This window comes from Lycorma delicatula, chromosome 13 (assembly GCF_047948215.1).
Source record: "Lycorma delicatula isolate Av1 chromosome 13, ASM4794821v1, whole genome shotgun sequence".
NCBI classification, from domain to species: domain Eukaryota; kingdom Metazoa; phylum Arthropoda; class Insecta; order Hemiptera; family Fulgoridae; genus Lycorma; species Lycorma delicatula.
Window position 1 is genome coordinate 49,124,600 of NC_134467.1, and position 16,814 is coordinate 49,141,413.

At 30.9% G+C, this 16,814-nt stretch overlaps 1 protein-coding gene across 3 annotated transcripts in view; it reads right to left on the reverse strand.

The window, feature by feature from the left end:
* The window catches only part of LOC142334153 (putative endochitinase), an 84,179-nt gene that overhangs the window by 47,895 nt on the left and 19,470 nt on the right, over positions 1-16,814 (reverse strand). The gene's annotated exons all lie outside the window — the stretch shown is intronic.

The following is a 16,814-nucleotide window of genomic DNA, read 5'->3' on the forward strand; positions in this document are numbered from 1 at the left end:
GATAGTTCCTGTAAGATATTCATTATATAAAGATATTTGTACTTATTTTCAGTAGGCCTTTAATGGTAGCCAAAAGAAAAAACAGATCTGTTCAATATACATAAATTATATTTACTATTTATACAACTAATGTATCTTAGATGTAATATAAAAATTAGGCAATTCCTATAAAATTATAGAAAACATGAAAGACATTTTATATTCTCTTTATAAAATTCATTTTAGTTCATACATAAAATTGATCAATTATTTTTATACAAAAATTTCTCCGTATTGATGTATCACATAAAAAAAAAAAAAATCAAATCACCCTTTTTTTTTTGAATAGAACAAATTTTGTAAATTGGAAGTTTATTATTTAAATAGAATAGATTTTAAATTTAAAAACGAGATTTCATTTAAAAAAGTGGATCGTATAAATTCTAGCAATGAGCTATTAAAAACCATGTTGAAATTTTAATTTAGTTTTCATCAAGCAATAAATGAAAAAATAAATATTTAACTTTAAACCGATATATTAAAAAAAAAACTATGTTGTATACAATAAAATAAATCAAATGTTCCTCACTTTAAAATAATGTCCTAGACTGTGTGGTTTTTCCTTTCTAGAAAATTCTTCAGTTATACAAACGACACGCATAAAGGTAAGCGATTTGACGAGACTTTGAGATGTCTCTTAATCGGCACGACGTTATAAGATTTACAAACAACTTTCTTACTTTTCTGTGTGTCTGATCGGTCGGTGATATTAGAGGAGTTTACTCGCTCAGACTCGAGCGACTCGTTTGAGGGATTTGGTACGAGTTTAAAAGAATTCAAAAAGAACTTAATTACTTTTCGGTGTTTCTGAGTGAGTGTTACAATTGTTTACTCGCACTAACAACCCCCTCGTGACTGAAACCCCCCTGTTTAAAATATAAATTTGAATTTTAAATATATACTTTAAAATAAAAATTAGAATCTAATTTCAATATGATTTTGTTTACTTTTTACCTGCATTAAAATATTATTTAATAAAAACATTCGTTATCAGAATTGCTAATCTAGTTGAAAATTAACAAATTTGTTTTTTGAATAGTAATTTACAGAACTGAACTTTCGTTTTATACACCGATAATTACATTTTCAATTAGGAAAAGTAAGAAAGAAAATTTAATAAAGAGAATATTTTATGTTCTCTAAGACTGAAAACGGTATTATTTGATCAATTAAAATTGTTAAATATAAAATGTATTTGGTTATAAATTATTTTCTAGACATATATCCGTGCGTAAATATTTATTTGATTTACTGATGTGTACGCTAACTTTTAAAATAATATAAAACGAGATTGATTTATTTCTTCCTTACAAAGCTGAACATTTGCTACTGTAAAACAGTTAAAAAGATAAAACGCGTGTCTGTCTATTGAGTCACGTCTGTCTATCTCCCACTTATTCGTTTCTCATTTTACCCTCTCCACTCTTTCTATATGTTTTTTATTGTAAGCTATAGTGGTATGTATTTTATTTGTAATAGCACGTACTCATTTTTGTCCTTGAACGTTAACTAAACGGCATTTTTTGTTTTAAATATTACCATCAAAACAACACAGATTTTATTCTATACTCTTGACCATAGGGGATAAGACATGTTCTTTGCTGTACTTATAAAAGTAAAATTAACAACTATACTGCAGCTGCCTTTGTTTTTTTGTTTTTATCCCTCTCAGATACAAACACATACACACACAGAGAGAGAGAGAGAGAGCAACAGATCAAAAGACTTTGCTTTGAAGGAAACACAGCAGCGACTAATGGTTGTAAAAATTGATTTTTATAAAAATGCTACCGTATTTTTATAAAAAAAACTGTTCTCCTGGAAACAAATTGTAGCGTGTATACGTATCCTTGAATATATTGTTAATTTAATACGTCCATTAATCTGCACATATCAAAAAAGTATCTTGGAATTAATTTTTTTTTTTAATTACAATTTAATGTTTTCGGTTATGTGTTTTTATACTAATTAGTACATTTATTAATTTTTGCTTTACCACTAACGATTGTATAATAATGGAAAAACGCATCCCGCATCTACTATTACAAACCCTAATATGGAGAACTTGAAAGTAGCGGATTTACCAAGAATTTATAGAAATCGCTATTGCTACTGGTCAGATTTTCTAAGAGCATGTCGCTGGGAGAAGGAGGGAAACAAACTTTTCTGTACGATTTGGTGTCTCCTGAAAACGATTCTGCAACGTTTATATATATATATTTATATATATATATATATATATATATATATATATATATATATACATTTAAAAGATTTTTTCACCCGCTCTACCGGACGCAAATTTTAACCGATTTTGAAGAAAATCGATGGGGGAGATGTAAACCTGTTGAAAATACATCCCTAATGAATTTCAAATGAATCGGTTATCAGAAACCGGAGTTAGAGGAAACAAAATTGGTTTTTGGATACGTTTTCAAAGATTTTCAAGGTTTTCGCGTAGTAATTTGAAAGGTAACTTGTTATATAGAAAGCCAGAATTAGATTTCTGTGAGCAATACGTAGCGCGAAATAATTTTGTACGATTCATATTCAAAATATATATTTGAACCAAAAACTGTTTGTTTAAAGAAAAACAAACCAACATATTTGGCATTTATAGACCTAGAAACGGCTTTCGATAACGTAGACTGGAATAAAATGTTCATCATTTTAAAAAAAATTAGGGTTCAAATACAGAGATAGAAGAACGATTGCTAACCTTTACAGGAACCAAACAGCAACAGTAATAATTGAAGAACATAAGAAAGAAGCCGTAATAAAAAAGGGAGTCCGACAATCCTTGTCGGACTCCCTTTTTTATTAGGATAGGTAACATCCTGTTACCTATCCTAGTTACTTTTTAATATTTACATGGAACTAGCTGTTAATGAAAGGGCAATTTAGATTTGGAGTAACAGTACAAGGTGAAAAGATAAAGATGATACGATTTGCTGATGATATAGTAATTCTAGCAGAGAGTAAAAAGGATTTAGAAGAAACAATGAACGGCATAGATGAAGTCCTACACAAGAACTACCGCATGAAAATAAACAAGAACAAAACGAAAGTAACAAAATGTAACGAAGATGAAAAAATAACGAAGAAATACGAAGAAAAAAAAAATGTAACGAAGATAGACCACTGTATGTGAAAATAGGAACAGAAAAGATTATGGAGGTAGAAGAATTTTGTTATTTGGGAAGTAGAATTACTAAAAACGGACGAAGAAGGAGTGATATAAAATGCAGTACATCACAGGCGAAACGAGCCTTCAGTCAGAAATATAATACGTTTACATCAAAAATTAATTTAAACATCAGGAACAGATTTTTGAAAGTATATGTTTGAAGCGTAGCTTTACATGGAAGTGAAACTTGGACGATCGGAGTATCTGAGAAGATATTATTAGAAACTTTTGAAATGCGGTGCTTAGGAGAATGTTAAAAATCAAATGGATGGATAAAGTGACAAATGATGAGGTGTTGCGGCAAATTGATGAAGAAAGAAGCATTTGGAAAAATATAGCTAAAAGAAGAGACTGAATATAGGCCACATATTAAGGCATCCTGGAATAGTCGCTTTAATATTGAAGGGACAGGTAGAAGGAAAAAATTGTCTAGGCAGGCCACATTTGGAATATGTAAAACAAATTGTTCGGAATGTAGGATGTAGAGGGTATAACGAAATGAAACTACTAACACTAGATAGGGAATCTTGGAGAGCTACATCAAACCAGTAAAATGACTGAAGACAAAAAAAAAATGTTTGAAGCCAAAATCAAATTTTTCCAAGCACTATCGCTATAATATTTTAATTTCACAATAATCCAAAATTTGATCTGGTATGAAGAAAGGGGTGTGTCAACGAAAAAAAAAAACAGTTTTGAAATTTTAATCGTTTTGAGATAATTTTATAATTTTATTTTTTGTGAACATAGCTCCAAAACCACGTAAATTATACGTAATAGTATCAAAACAGGTTGATGGCAAGTAGCAGTATTAAGCAATTGATGCCGTCAAACTCAACAATTATGTAAAATTGAGGAAGAACCGAAACATAAATATACAAGTATAAAATACTTAGTATCTCGCAGTATTATCTATTACATCGAATACTGAGGCCGACCATTCCTGAGATTTGTGGTCAATTGAATTTTTGTTTTTTGTTTAATCTCCGGCTCCACAGTTAAGTATTGCTTCAGAGGATGAGATGAATGATTTGTAGCGTGTGTTAAAATGCCATTCCTGACCGGTATTCAAACCCGGAATCTCAGAGTCAATTGAATCCCAATCACAAATGTTCACCGGTATCCACTGTCTAGGATTATAATCCGTATAAAAGTAACTAGCTTTTACTAGGACACAACACTGAAAGCAATATTATTTTCAAAAATCATTACAACAGCGGAACATCCTTTACAATTAATTCTTAACTAAAACCGGAAATCCGCCCTTCTGACGCACTTACTGCGACAGAGTTTTTTGCATTTTTTGTATTCCGTTGGTGATTATCCTCTAAAATTTTCATAATGTATTTAATTTGTCGGCAGCCACACCCTAATATATATTAGTTGAAAATATTTCAATGAAAGCTTATTACTGCAGTTAAGAAAAGCCCAAAATCCAAAAAAATAGAATTTTTTGGCTACTTTTGGTCCGGTCGATTGATATAAAAATGGGAGGAGCACAACTAGATGGTACAGCAGTCCTAAATCCAAACCAAAATTTCAACATCCAACGGTTAATCGTTTTCGAGTTATGCGAAATACCAAATATCTTACAAAAAATCTGATCTGAGCACCACATGACTTCCTCGTACGCTTACTAAATTACATATACACATTTTTAAAAAAAATGAAAAGTACATAAATTTTTATTTCATTCATAACTGCTGATATATATTTTTTTATTACTATTATTGAATTATTATTTATCGTAATTTTTTTTTACAATCAGAGGTTAATAATTATTATAAATCAAAATATTTAAATTAATAATTTAATTTCGGAAGCTATTAACAAAAACAATAATGATGGCGTAAAAATAAATTTGGTTCGACATGATGAATAATGTATTTTAATGAAAAAATAATTTTTTGATATATAGAGATATGAAGGTGAAGAAGTAAAATATTTCCAAGAAAAAAGGCGGACGCGGTATAATCGGGTCAGTAATCAATAAGGCTGTAGATTTATTACCGTTTGAAGCTCATATTCCAGGTTACAATTATTGCAGTCCTGGCACGAACTTGGATAAGAGGTTGAAGCGTGGTGATAGAGGCGTAAATAAATTAGATGAGGCGTGTAAACTGCGCGATATAGCTTATTCGAAATATTCAGATAATAAAACAAGATCTGAAGCCGATAAAGCGCTTGCCGAACGGGCGTGGAAACGTGTGCTCGCGCCGGATAGCAGTTTGACTGAAAGAGCGGCCGCCTACGCAGTAACTAACGCGATGAAACTTAAATCCAAATTTGGCGATCGATTGAGATTGAAGAAATGCGGCGGTACGGCTAAGAAAAAAAATAATCAATTCAATACCAAATCGCGCTTTGTACGATCGCGAAACGATCCGCGGTGTTTTTTATGTTGGACGCTTTACCGAAAAAGATTTGGAAAAATGAATGCTCGATAGTGAATTTAGACGCCTCAAAGGGCCGCGGGTACGCATTGGCTTTGTTTCCGAAAAATCGATAAAAATGTAGACTATTTTGATAGCATATGCGATGCGCATCCGCCTCCAGAACTGATGAATTATTTCAGAAACTCCAACGTAACGTACAAATTACAATGGATATCAAACCGACGATGATGTGATTTGCGGTCGATTATGTTTAGAATTTTTATCCGAATAAATTATACGTTTTTTGTTTTCTATTTTTTGTAAAAAGATATGTCGCGTCTATTATCAAGTGATGGTAACAGTTCGATGATTAAAAATCATTTTTTCCTCCGATCGACCTTTCAAAAGGCCAATACGAATCGGGTCTCAAACGGTAGATGACCGCCAACACACGTCGACGAAAACAAAAATAATAAATTTTGTTTCGCTTTGGAAAAGGATGTCATATAAGATGAAAATAATAATTATGTGTCGACAAAAAAGCATACATAACAATACCAACAGGTAGTTATGAAATTGAAGATATCAGTAACTATATATACAGAATAAAATGAATAAAATTAATAAAACCATCATATTGCAAGCAAACCCAAATACGTTACAGTGTGAAATTAAAAGCACCGTATGGATAGACTTTTCGGATACAGATTGCAGTATCGGCAGGCTGTTGGGCTATGGGCCGAGAATTCTCAAAGCGAATGCGACGCATCTTTCGGATGAAATAATAAATATCGCTCCCGTGAATGTAGTACGTGAGAAATGTAACATTATTTCGGGTAGTTATAGAAATGAAATCAAGACCGCATTTTATATGAGTTTCCGCTGAGTGTAGATCCGGGCGATAAGATTGAACAATATCCTCCTTATACTGAATTTCTACCGGTAGATGTGAGAGCAATTTACGATTTAGTTATATCGTTGACCGATGAAAATGATAATTTATTAAATTTGCGCGGCGAACGAGTAAACATCATGTTGGTTTTGAAAGAATCAAGGACCCATCGGAGTTTCTGAATAGAATATTGTAATTTTATTTTTATTTTTGTTATTTTAGATAGATATGCCGCTAGTATTTGAAAGTGTTGATGAAATTGATGTTAGAAACCGTTACAAATTGACCGAAGAAAGGGTTAAAAAATTAAAATCTTTAGGTTTTGAAATCGTCGAAGGGAAACTTAAAAGTACCATTACGTTATTGAAATAAAAAATTAAACTTTTTCTATAGAGATGAATTATTTAACAGTTAATAAGATAGCGCCGTTCAGATGAGTCCCTAACATATAATCAATTCACAATCATCCTTAGCGAATAAAATCGAAAAGGAGATTAAAATCCCAATAAATCAACCGGACGCGTATACCGTTCCGGGTGAAAGTTATTTGATTGTTTCCGGCAAACTCGCCTGAACGGACGGAAAAAAATCTACTACTTCAGAATTAGTTAATTTTGGTGCGGCCTTCTTATTCCAGGATATACGATATCTTATTAACGCGCAAGAAGTAGCTTCGGTGAGAAATGTAGGCGTGACAACTGTTATGAAAAATGCTCTTTCAGTGACAAATTCTACGTTGACATCTGCCGAAATAGCGAGATGTATTTTTGGAAAAAATAAAGTCGATTTAGATGAAAATGGTAATTTCAATTTACGCATACCGTTATCGATGTTGTTGGGTTTCGCTGAAGACTATAAAAAAATAATCATAAACAACAGACAAGAATCGGTGTTGAGACGTATTACGCGATACGCGCTACGGTTCCCGACCACAAATCTAAGATAGAATTAACAGACATCGTGTGGGATGTCCCGTACCTCAAGGTGGCACCCGAATATGAATTGGAACTAGCTAAAATAAGAGATCAAAATAAGGATGTGCGTATGGCGTTCAGAGAGTAGGACCTTCAGGAAAATACGGCGGTTCCTCAAACGAATTCTTTTATATAGAATGTGACAACGTTGTCGCAAATAGATAAACCGCGCTATGTTATTGTAGGTTTACAAACCGATAGGAAAGACAAAGCCATGAAGGACGCGTCAGAATTCGATTCGTGTAACGTTAAAAATATTTGTGTAATGATCAATTCGAATAAATATCCGTATGAAGATTTACGAGGGAACCAAGCGATGATGTATAGAATGTTTATTAATTTTCAAAAATCATATTATAAAAATATAGATTCGCCGTACACGTTTTCCGATTACAAAACCAAATATCCTTTATATGTGATCGACTGTTCGCGTCAAAATGAATCCGTAAAGACTGGTGTAATCGATTTGAAGATTGAAGTTGAAGCGGAAGAGAATTTTAAACGAAATACAGTCGCATATTGTTTATTGCCCTGTTTTCTTGCCCTTCCGTCCATAAGTTTGCAAGTTTCTCGCGTGGAAATATCTCAAATATTAGGAAATATTTTTTTACCCGTACGGAGGACAGGTAACCGACTATAACTACTATTTTTAAGATGGAAACCGACTTTTTTGAAACCCGTATACTTCAAATTATTAAAAGTTTTGAATCCTGTACTGACCAAACTGTTGCTCTGCAGAGATTACAATACAGTGACGTTTTTAAAAATTGAAGAGACTTTGAAAATGGAAAACGGGGAAAAGGGGTGGAAAGAGAAAAGGGGAAAACGGGAAAGGCTAAAAAGGAAACTGGGTGAGCGATGAGGGAGAAGAGCGAAAGGGAGAAGTTGGAAAGAAAAAAGGGGAAGGAGAATAAGTGAAAGGTAAAATTTGTGAAGTTCAGATTTTTAATTTTTTTATCAAATTTTCAATTGTGTATCAAATTCTCTCTCTCTCTCTCTCTCTCTCTATATATATATATATATATATATATATATATATATATATAAACTATATATATATATATATATATATATATATATATATATAAACTATATATATATAGCAATAGCAAAGCATTACCGGGTCTACTGGTATCTTAATAAAAATTAAAAAGCAAAATTTTAATTATGGAGTAACAGATTTCATTTGCGCGGTGGTGGTGGTGTGTGTGTGTGTGTGTGCGTGCGTGCGAAATCTTGCATTACTGATAAAGACATTACACACGATTGAACATTAGATTTGATTAAATAATAGAAAGCTTCATCAACCCCATCTGTATCACCGGTATATTAGATCATTCTAGTTTTGAAGGTATTTTTATTTATTGTAATACTTCATTTGTGCTAGATTTTTAAAAAAAATCAGTTGATTAAAGCGAAATGTTTATTGATAAATAAATTAAATAATACAAATTTCTTATAGTAACAAATGCTTTAATAAAATAAATTAAAAAAATAAAATGATAAAATAATTATTAAAATGATAAAAATTAAAATGATATAAAATGATTAAAATGATATAATTATTAAATGATAAAATGATTATTTTAATGATAAAATAATACAATAACATAATTTATAAAATTGTATAGTTTATACAGTGACAGAGGACTTTAGCTAAGAGGAATTTTAGAGGTAAATCTTTTTTTATTTAATTTTTTTGGGATGAGGCATAAGTAAAAACTTCTGTCAGTCTAACTAATGCGCTGAGTGGTGAGGGAGGGACGGGGGTTTACAAACGCAGGTGGCTTCCTTTGCTCTGATTGGCTACCGTCAGACAGTACTGAACAAGCGTTGTACAATTCAAATACAACCGTAAACATGTGTACATGTGTGTGTGCGTACGTATGAGTATTGCTGTGCGAGTAACACGTTAATATAGACGTTTTCTTATAAAGACATTTCTTATATAGACGTTCGAAATATTTAAATTAAATCAAGATTTGTGATTCTTTTATATTTATTACATTTTATTTAAAATAATAATTAATCACCGTAAATTTTAATAAATTAAATAAAAATATTACGATAAAGTTTATCCGTTTTGTAAAGTATTTTACAAAAAAAAAAAAGATTCTAATTTTACATAATAAGATAACATTTTCCAGTTTTATTTACAATTTGACCTTGTAATACCCTACACGTGTATTTTAACGAGCGAAGAATATGGTCAATGAGTTATTAAAAAAAGTGAAAACCACATGACGTAACAAAATAAAGATATTATTAACTTATAGTCATAATACCATCAATAGATTATTTATACTCAAAGACACATTATTCTTCAATTCTGATATCCATCAAACATAGACGTCAATTTGTAGAAATAAGCTTAATAATTATCTTGAATTACTATTATTAATTATCATTAGTTATAAGGACGAGGATTATTTAATTTCAACCGTTATTAACAATAATTCGAACAACCGACATTTTTACCGATAATTACATACGCTAGTTATCAGATAAAGCGGTATGTTCGCAACAATGCTAAATGAATATCGTTGACTTAACATTTTTTCATTATTTAATTACGTATTTTAACTTTAAAATCTTAATACGATAGTACTATTGCGTTAGCACATCAAACACACCTACACCATCAATAGAAGTTCCCTCTAAAAACAATGTACCCTTTATACATCAGATATTGTACAAGAAAGTCTAGTTCCAGATTCATTTTCAGCAGATTCACTGTAGAACTCGGCACATAATTTCCAATATTTCTTTTGGTTATCTCTTCTCAAGGGTTGTCATTTATTTTTAGAATACGGAAAGTAGCAACTCAAGAGTGTCCTAGCTGGTTGTAGTTTCCTTTTAAATTTTGTTAGATATTATTACAACATACCGTACTACTGTATACGCAACACAAAAATATAATAGCAAACAACATTAAACTTTCATTTTTCTTTATATTTCTACTTATTATAATATCTTCCTACGTATTCTCTTAGACTACACAGTCTACTTCTATTAGGAAAGTTATTAATTCCGTAACTAATTGTCTGTATAGTATGTATACTAATAATTTTTAAAATCGTTTAAATTAATTATTTTTTAAATTAAAGATTTTGCTAACAAATGTGATTTTGGCATTTCTACTGAACTGTGAGATGGACCAAACTCGAAAAAACAAATTTTTTGGTTATTTTTACGTACTTCATAATTCAGTTTTGAGTTTTGTTAAGGAATTAAAATAATAAGGAAGTTAGGTGAACTAAGAAAAGTCCTTTAGGCTGAGGTGCTTAGGGCTAAACTCAAGGCCGCTCGCTCATCTTAAATCGCACTGTAATTTCCTCACTCGTCCCAGGCTACCGTACTTTGATCGTTCTTACGATTTACTCTTTCCATCATTAGATCAAAACATTATTAAAATATTTCAAGGATCGGGTACCGGTTTTTATTTTTATTGAAATTAATGTATATCGGTTACATAGTGTAATCGCAGCGTTCATCACTTTTCTTTTCTTTTTTACTTGATAATACCGGCAATAAGTTTAAAGCTTGTGCGTGGGATATAGAAATGGAATTTTGTAGCGTATGAAAAACGCCATACCTTACTAGGATTCAAATCTGGAACCTCCGTATTAAAGGCCAAGCGCTACCGCTCGCCCCACGGAAGCCGGCTATTTCATTTTAGGTTGTTAAATAATGTGCGCCATTAAAAACAAAATAATGTAAAGAAATAGAAAAATAGAAATTAACGAAATCGGTCGGCTATTATTAAAATATTATATCTTTTTTCATTAAAATGTTTACAAGTTAATTTGAAAGTTTACTGAATAATTACTATTGCGCAGTTTATGTCGCTACTTTAATGTTACTGTACACGTAGTTTTGCTAAATTTCTTCATACTGAACAGGTACATTTTAAAAGCTCGGTTAGAAGATAGCGACGTAACTTTTAAAAAAGTATATCTTTTTCTTCATAAAAACGTATTTAATAATTAATTAAAAAATTACGTAAACGTAATTTTATCCGTCGGTAAGTATAATGCCATTTCAGAAATATCAACAGGTCGCACTATCATTTGTCGGAATAGTGATGAAACTGCTCGAGAGGTTGTTGTTTCTTGGAAAGAGCTTCGGTAGTACAAGAAAAAATATGTATCTTGATTTATTCAACAGATTGCTGCTCGATCTTTATAGTCTAAGCGATATATTTTTTTTACGATTTTCATTTCTACTAAGGTTAGCGTGCTTTTAATTTTTGTTATTTTAATTAGACATATTTTAAAATGTATCTGGTTTTTTAGATATTGCGGATATTTTAATTAACGCTTTAAAAACTATCGAATAAATTGATAATTTTTTAAAATATAAATACAAATTTTCTGTATAGTTTAAAAATCACTTAACAGTAAAATCATTAAAAAAAACCGTTTAAACATCGGTTGAAAATTAGCAAATAAAAAATGAGAAATATCAAATTTCTCTCCTGTAAAATCGCTAGTTTCTTGATATTTTGTCTTCTATGTAAATAAAATAATATGCCCATAAAACATCCGGTTTATTTAAAGCAAATTCTATTAAAATATTTTATTAATCAGAAAATTGTTTGTTTAAAGAGTTAAAACTTTCTAAACAAATAACTCACGTTAATTTTGCCTTTTTTTTATTGTTCTATCTATTTTGTTTCGAAGCCTATTATTAGAAATATTAACATAACATAAACCAAAATGTTACACACATCACAACACTTTTATCATCCCTTCCGTTCGTATAATAAATTTTATACCGCATTGCTAGGCTATCTACTTTCTTCAATTACGGTATACATACCGCAATTACAAATAATTTAAAAAATATACAAAAAAACTAAATGCAGTTTTCATTATTACTATTATTTTTTATAATTATTATTATTATAGTGAAATAAATTTTCCTTCGTTTTTATTCACCGTAAATTATTTGCAAAGAGTTTAATTTTAAATCTAACAGACTGATAATAGAAATGTAAATAAGAAACCAGGAACGAAAAAATAATAATAAAAAGGACACGTACGGTAAGGTCTCTGAAGTAAACAGATCGGACGGTGCGATGTAAGGACACAGACAGACATCAAGGTCGGATGGACAGGTCTTTTTACGTCATTTCCTCTGTAACAAACAACACGTTCGCGCCCGCTTTCATTTAGTAAGATTTACCAGCCTTGTTGTCAGTTTGACTCTTTATTGATACGCTGTTGTAAATTGTTAACTTGCTTTCAATATCGTGTACGCACAGTTTATATAGTCGATCCGGTACAATAATACAACATACACCGATCTATCGATCACAACGTATTTACTACACCGTAAAGACCTTACTTCGATCCTCGGAGACCTTTCTATTCAAAAATTATTTAATTGCTTTTTTGCCGGTATTATATTCTTAGAATTCGATACGATGTCCTTGAATGACATACCTACATTTTACAAAAAATAGTTTTAATATTCGACTATTTGATTTTGATCGATTGATTTTATAATAAGAAGCTTCGATATTCTGACCGTAAAATTTTAAAATCTCAACTAACGCATTATTTTAATATTTACGTCGATTATATTTAATATATATTTATATATATCTCAAATCGTACAATAAACCCGCTTAGTATCATATAAGTCATATTTGTTATTTATTTATTTATACACCGACCGACTGCAGTAGCAGTAAAATAAATGTACCCGGTAATAGAAAAATGAGAACAAAAATGTTGAAGATATTAACATTTTTGCTGCTGTTTTTAGTTAAAGGAAAATATACATAAGGTGTCGTCCAAAAGCCAGTAACCCGGTTTTAAGTTGTTCTCACTCCTACCTCTCATCTATATAACAAGGTGTAACCGAGCGAATCACCCCTATTTCTGGTTATGTAATGCCTATTATCCTGCTTCTTTTTTAAAAAACAAAGAATTATAATTTTTTATATAAACGTACATATTTACATGATTATGTAGGAACTCTTTAAGTTAGATAATATGTGGATAAAGGTTAGTTTAATTTTCACATTTTATTTATTACAAAATTTTTTCAGCTTTTTTTTTTGTATGGAAGGATACAAAAAAACTATCAAGGACTGTAACCCCTCCGAACTAAGGGTAAATAAGTACGCTACGCAAAATTATTACAAGTGTAGTAAGCTACCTAGTGTTTATTTTTTCTTCTAAATTAGAACGGTTTTTTTTTAATATAAAAAAAAGATTTATGGAAAAAAATTATTTTTTAAAAGAAAAGTAAATTCACTTACACTTAAAATATCATTCGCAGGTTCCTTTTGTACGAGTATTTATGTCATTGTTACACGCATTTTTTATGCTAGTATAAACAATATTAATCGGCTGTTGTTTGGAAAACGGTAAATATTAATTTACTCATCTCCAACCTTCTAAATAACATATCGTAATCTTATATTATACCTCTACCCTGTTCTAAGACAAACTGAAGTCAGGGGGGACAAGAAAATTATCAGTAACCAAAAACTGAACTCTGTTGCCTAGAAAAATTCAATACCAAAAAATTATAAAACTAATTATTTTGCGTTACATATTTATATCGGTATACGTACAGTTCTGACCGGCAATATAGCTCAGAAGGCAACCGGGTTCTTTATCCAAATAAATAAAGAGATTCTATCGGTTTAAATTAGTAAACTAATAAAAAATGAAGTTTATTTTATCAGCACCTCATCCCATCTAAGTTACTTTGATATGAACTTTAACTGCTAGTGTATTAAAAAAAAAAAATAAAAAATACTTTTTAAGAGAATTTTGACATCGTATTAAAAAACGAATAATACAAATGGAAGAATAAATAAAATATCCGCTGGACAGTTAGATGCGATAGACGTAAGATCTAGAATTTGTACAAAAACAGTACTATTTTGTATATTTGTTATTCGGTTTTTCCCAGGGTAACAGGTCGCAATCAAAGACGGTAATAAAATAGTAAAGCGTTGATGGTAAGGATGACGATGATAATAGGTGTAGATGCAAATAAGTATCGGACAATAGTTTCACGTTAATCGCCCCCGTCTCGTAACGGAACAGTGCTGTTAGTTGTTTGTATTTCTCCGGTTGTACTCCGATATTTGTTCCCACAGTCGCACCGCAATTCTACAACAAAAATTATTAATTAGCCCTCCTTCCCTTCTCTTCGTCTTTTCTTTCGGTCGTTCATTCGTTCTTTAATTTTCTTTCTCTAAACCGAATTCACTCGTACATCATTTTATTTCTATTCTTTCTTTTACACGAGATCTAATGTCGTAAGTAAAATGCGTTGTTTCTACACCGGCACGCGTGAATTCACAAAAAGGTAATGTTAACCTTCATAAATCAGATGAAACGATTTATTTTTTTACTGTCTATATCAACCGACTCCCTCCCGCTCGTAAAATTTATAACGTATCGGTTATAAATTACTTAACAGCCGGCAAAAAAGTTTTCGATATTTTCCTGGCATTAATTATTTTCATACGGTGGAAAAATAATGATACGTGAAAAAAGTTAACTAAAATTTATTTTTTCGGCTTGGATATTTATGATGGTTTACTGTAAAATTATCGTGTGTTTAAATAAATTTTTTAAATTCAAAAAATCCCCTCCTCCAAAATTTCCCTCTAATCGCCTCCATAAAAATCATCTTCCAAGCAATTTTTTTGATTTTTCTAGTTTCTTTGTTAAATGAAAGAAACTAAAAAAAATTACACTAAAAAATATACGGTCGATAAAATGTTACCTAAGTTTATTTTTTGGGTGTCGGATTGAATTGAAATAAAACTTTATTCTAATACTGTTATTAAAAGCTTATTACTTAAACTTTTAATAGCGTTAAAATTTTAAATAGACCAAATAAAGCTTTACAAAATTCAAAAAAATCGATATTTTTAAAATTTGATCGGGGGCCCACCACACCCACATTGCCACCAAAGTATTTTTTGGAAGGTCACTTGTACTACTACTATGTCAAGGAAGATATAAAAATAATTTTATTTCTTCCTAAAAAAACTGTTAAAAAATATACGATAAATAGAAAGATAGCTTTTTAGTTTTTTTGGGGGAAAGGAGGTGAATTTTGAGGCAAAAACTTTATTTAAAATTGTAAAATAAGCATGTACATATGTACCGAGTTCAATATGAAATGGGGTAATGTTAGTAAAATTTTGAGAAAACCGACCTCAAAAAACTATTTACTCCCATGGCGATATTGACCCCAATATGTGTTATAGTCATGATACCAAAGAAAGCAGGGGCAGACAAATGTGAAGAATACAGAACAATTAGTTTAACTAGTCATTCATCAAAAATCTTAACTAGAATTCTATACAGAAGAATTGAGAGGAGAGTGGAAGAAGTGTTAGAAGACCGATTTGGTTTCAGGAAAAGTATAGGGACAAGGGAAGCAATTTTAGGCCTCCGATTAATAGTAGAAGGAAGATTAAAGAAAAACAAACCGACATACTTGGCTTTTATAGACCTAGAAAAGGCATTCGATAACGTAGACTGGAATAAAATGTTCAGCATTTTAAAATAATTAGGGTTCAAATACAGAGATAGAAGAACAATTGCTAACATGTACAGGAACCAAACAGCAACAGTAATAATTGAAGAACATAAGAAAGAAGCCGTAATAAGAAAGGAAGTCCGACAAGGATGTTCCCTATCTCCGATACTTTTTAATCTTTACATGGAACTAGGAGTTAATGATGTTAAAGAACAATTTAGATTCAGAGTAACAGTACAAGGTGAAAAGATAAAGATGCTACGATTTGCTGATGATATAGTAATTCTAGCCAAGAGTAAAAAGGATTTAGTAGAAACAATGAACGGCATAGATGAAGTCCTACGCAAGAACTATCGCGTGAAAAAAAACAAGAACAAAACAAAAGTAATGAAATGTAGTAGAAATAACACAGGTGGACCACTGAATGTGAAAATAGGAGGAGAAAAGATTATGGAGGTAGATGAATTTTGTTATTTGGGAAGTAGAATTACTAAAGATGGACGAAGCAGGAGCGATATAAAATGCCGAATAGCACAAGCAAAACGAGCCTTCAGTAAGAAATATAATTTGTTTACATCAAAAATTAATTTAAATGTCAGGAAAAGATTTTTGAAAGTATATGTTTGGAGTGTCGCTTTATATGGAAGTGAAACTTGGACAATCGGAGTATGAAGAAAGAAGTGTTTGGAAAAATATGGTTAAAAGAAGAGACAGACGTATAGGCCACATACTAAGGCATCCTGGAATAGTCGCTTTAATATTAGAAGGACAGGTAGAAGGAAAAAATTGTGTAGGCAGGCCACGTTTGGAAAATGTAAAACAAA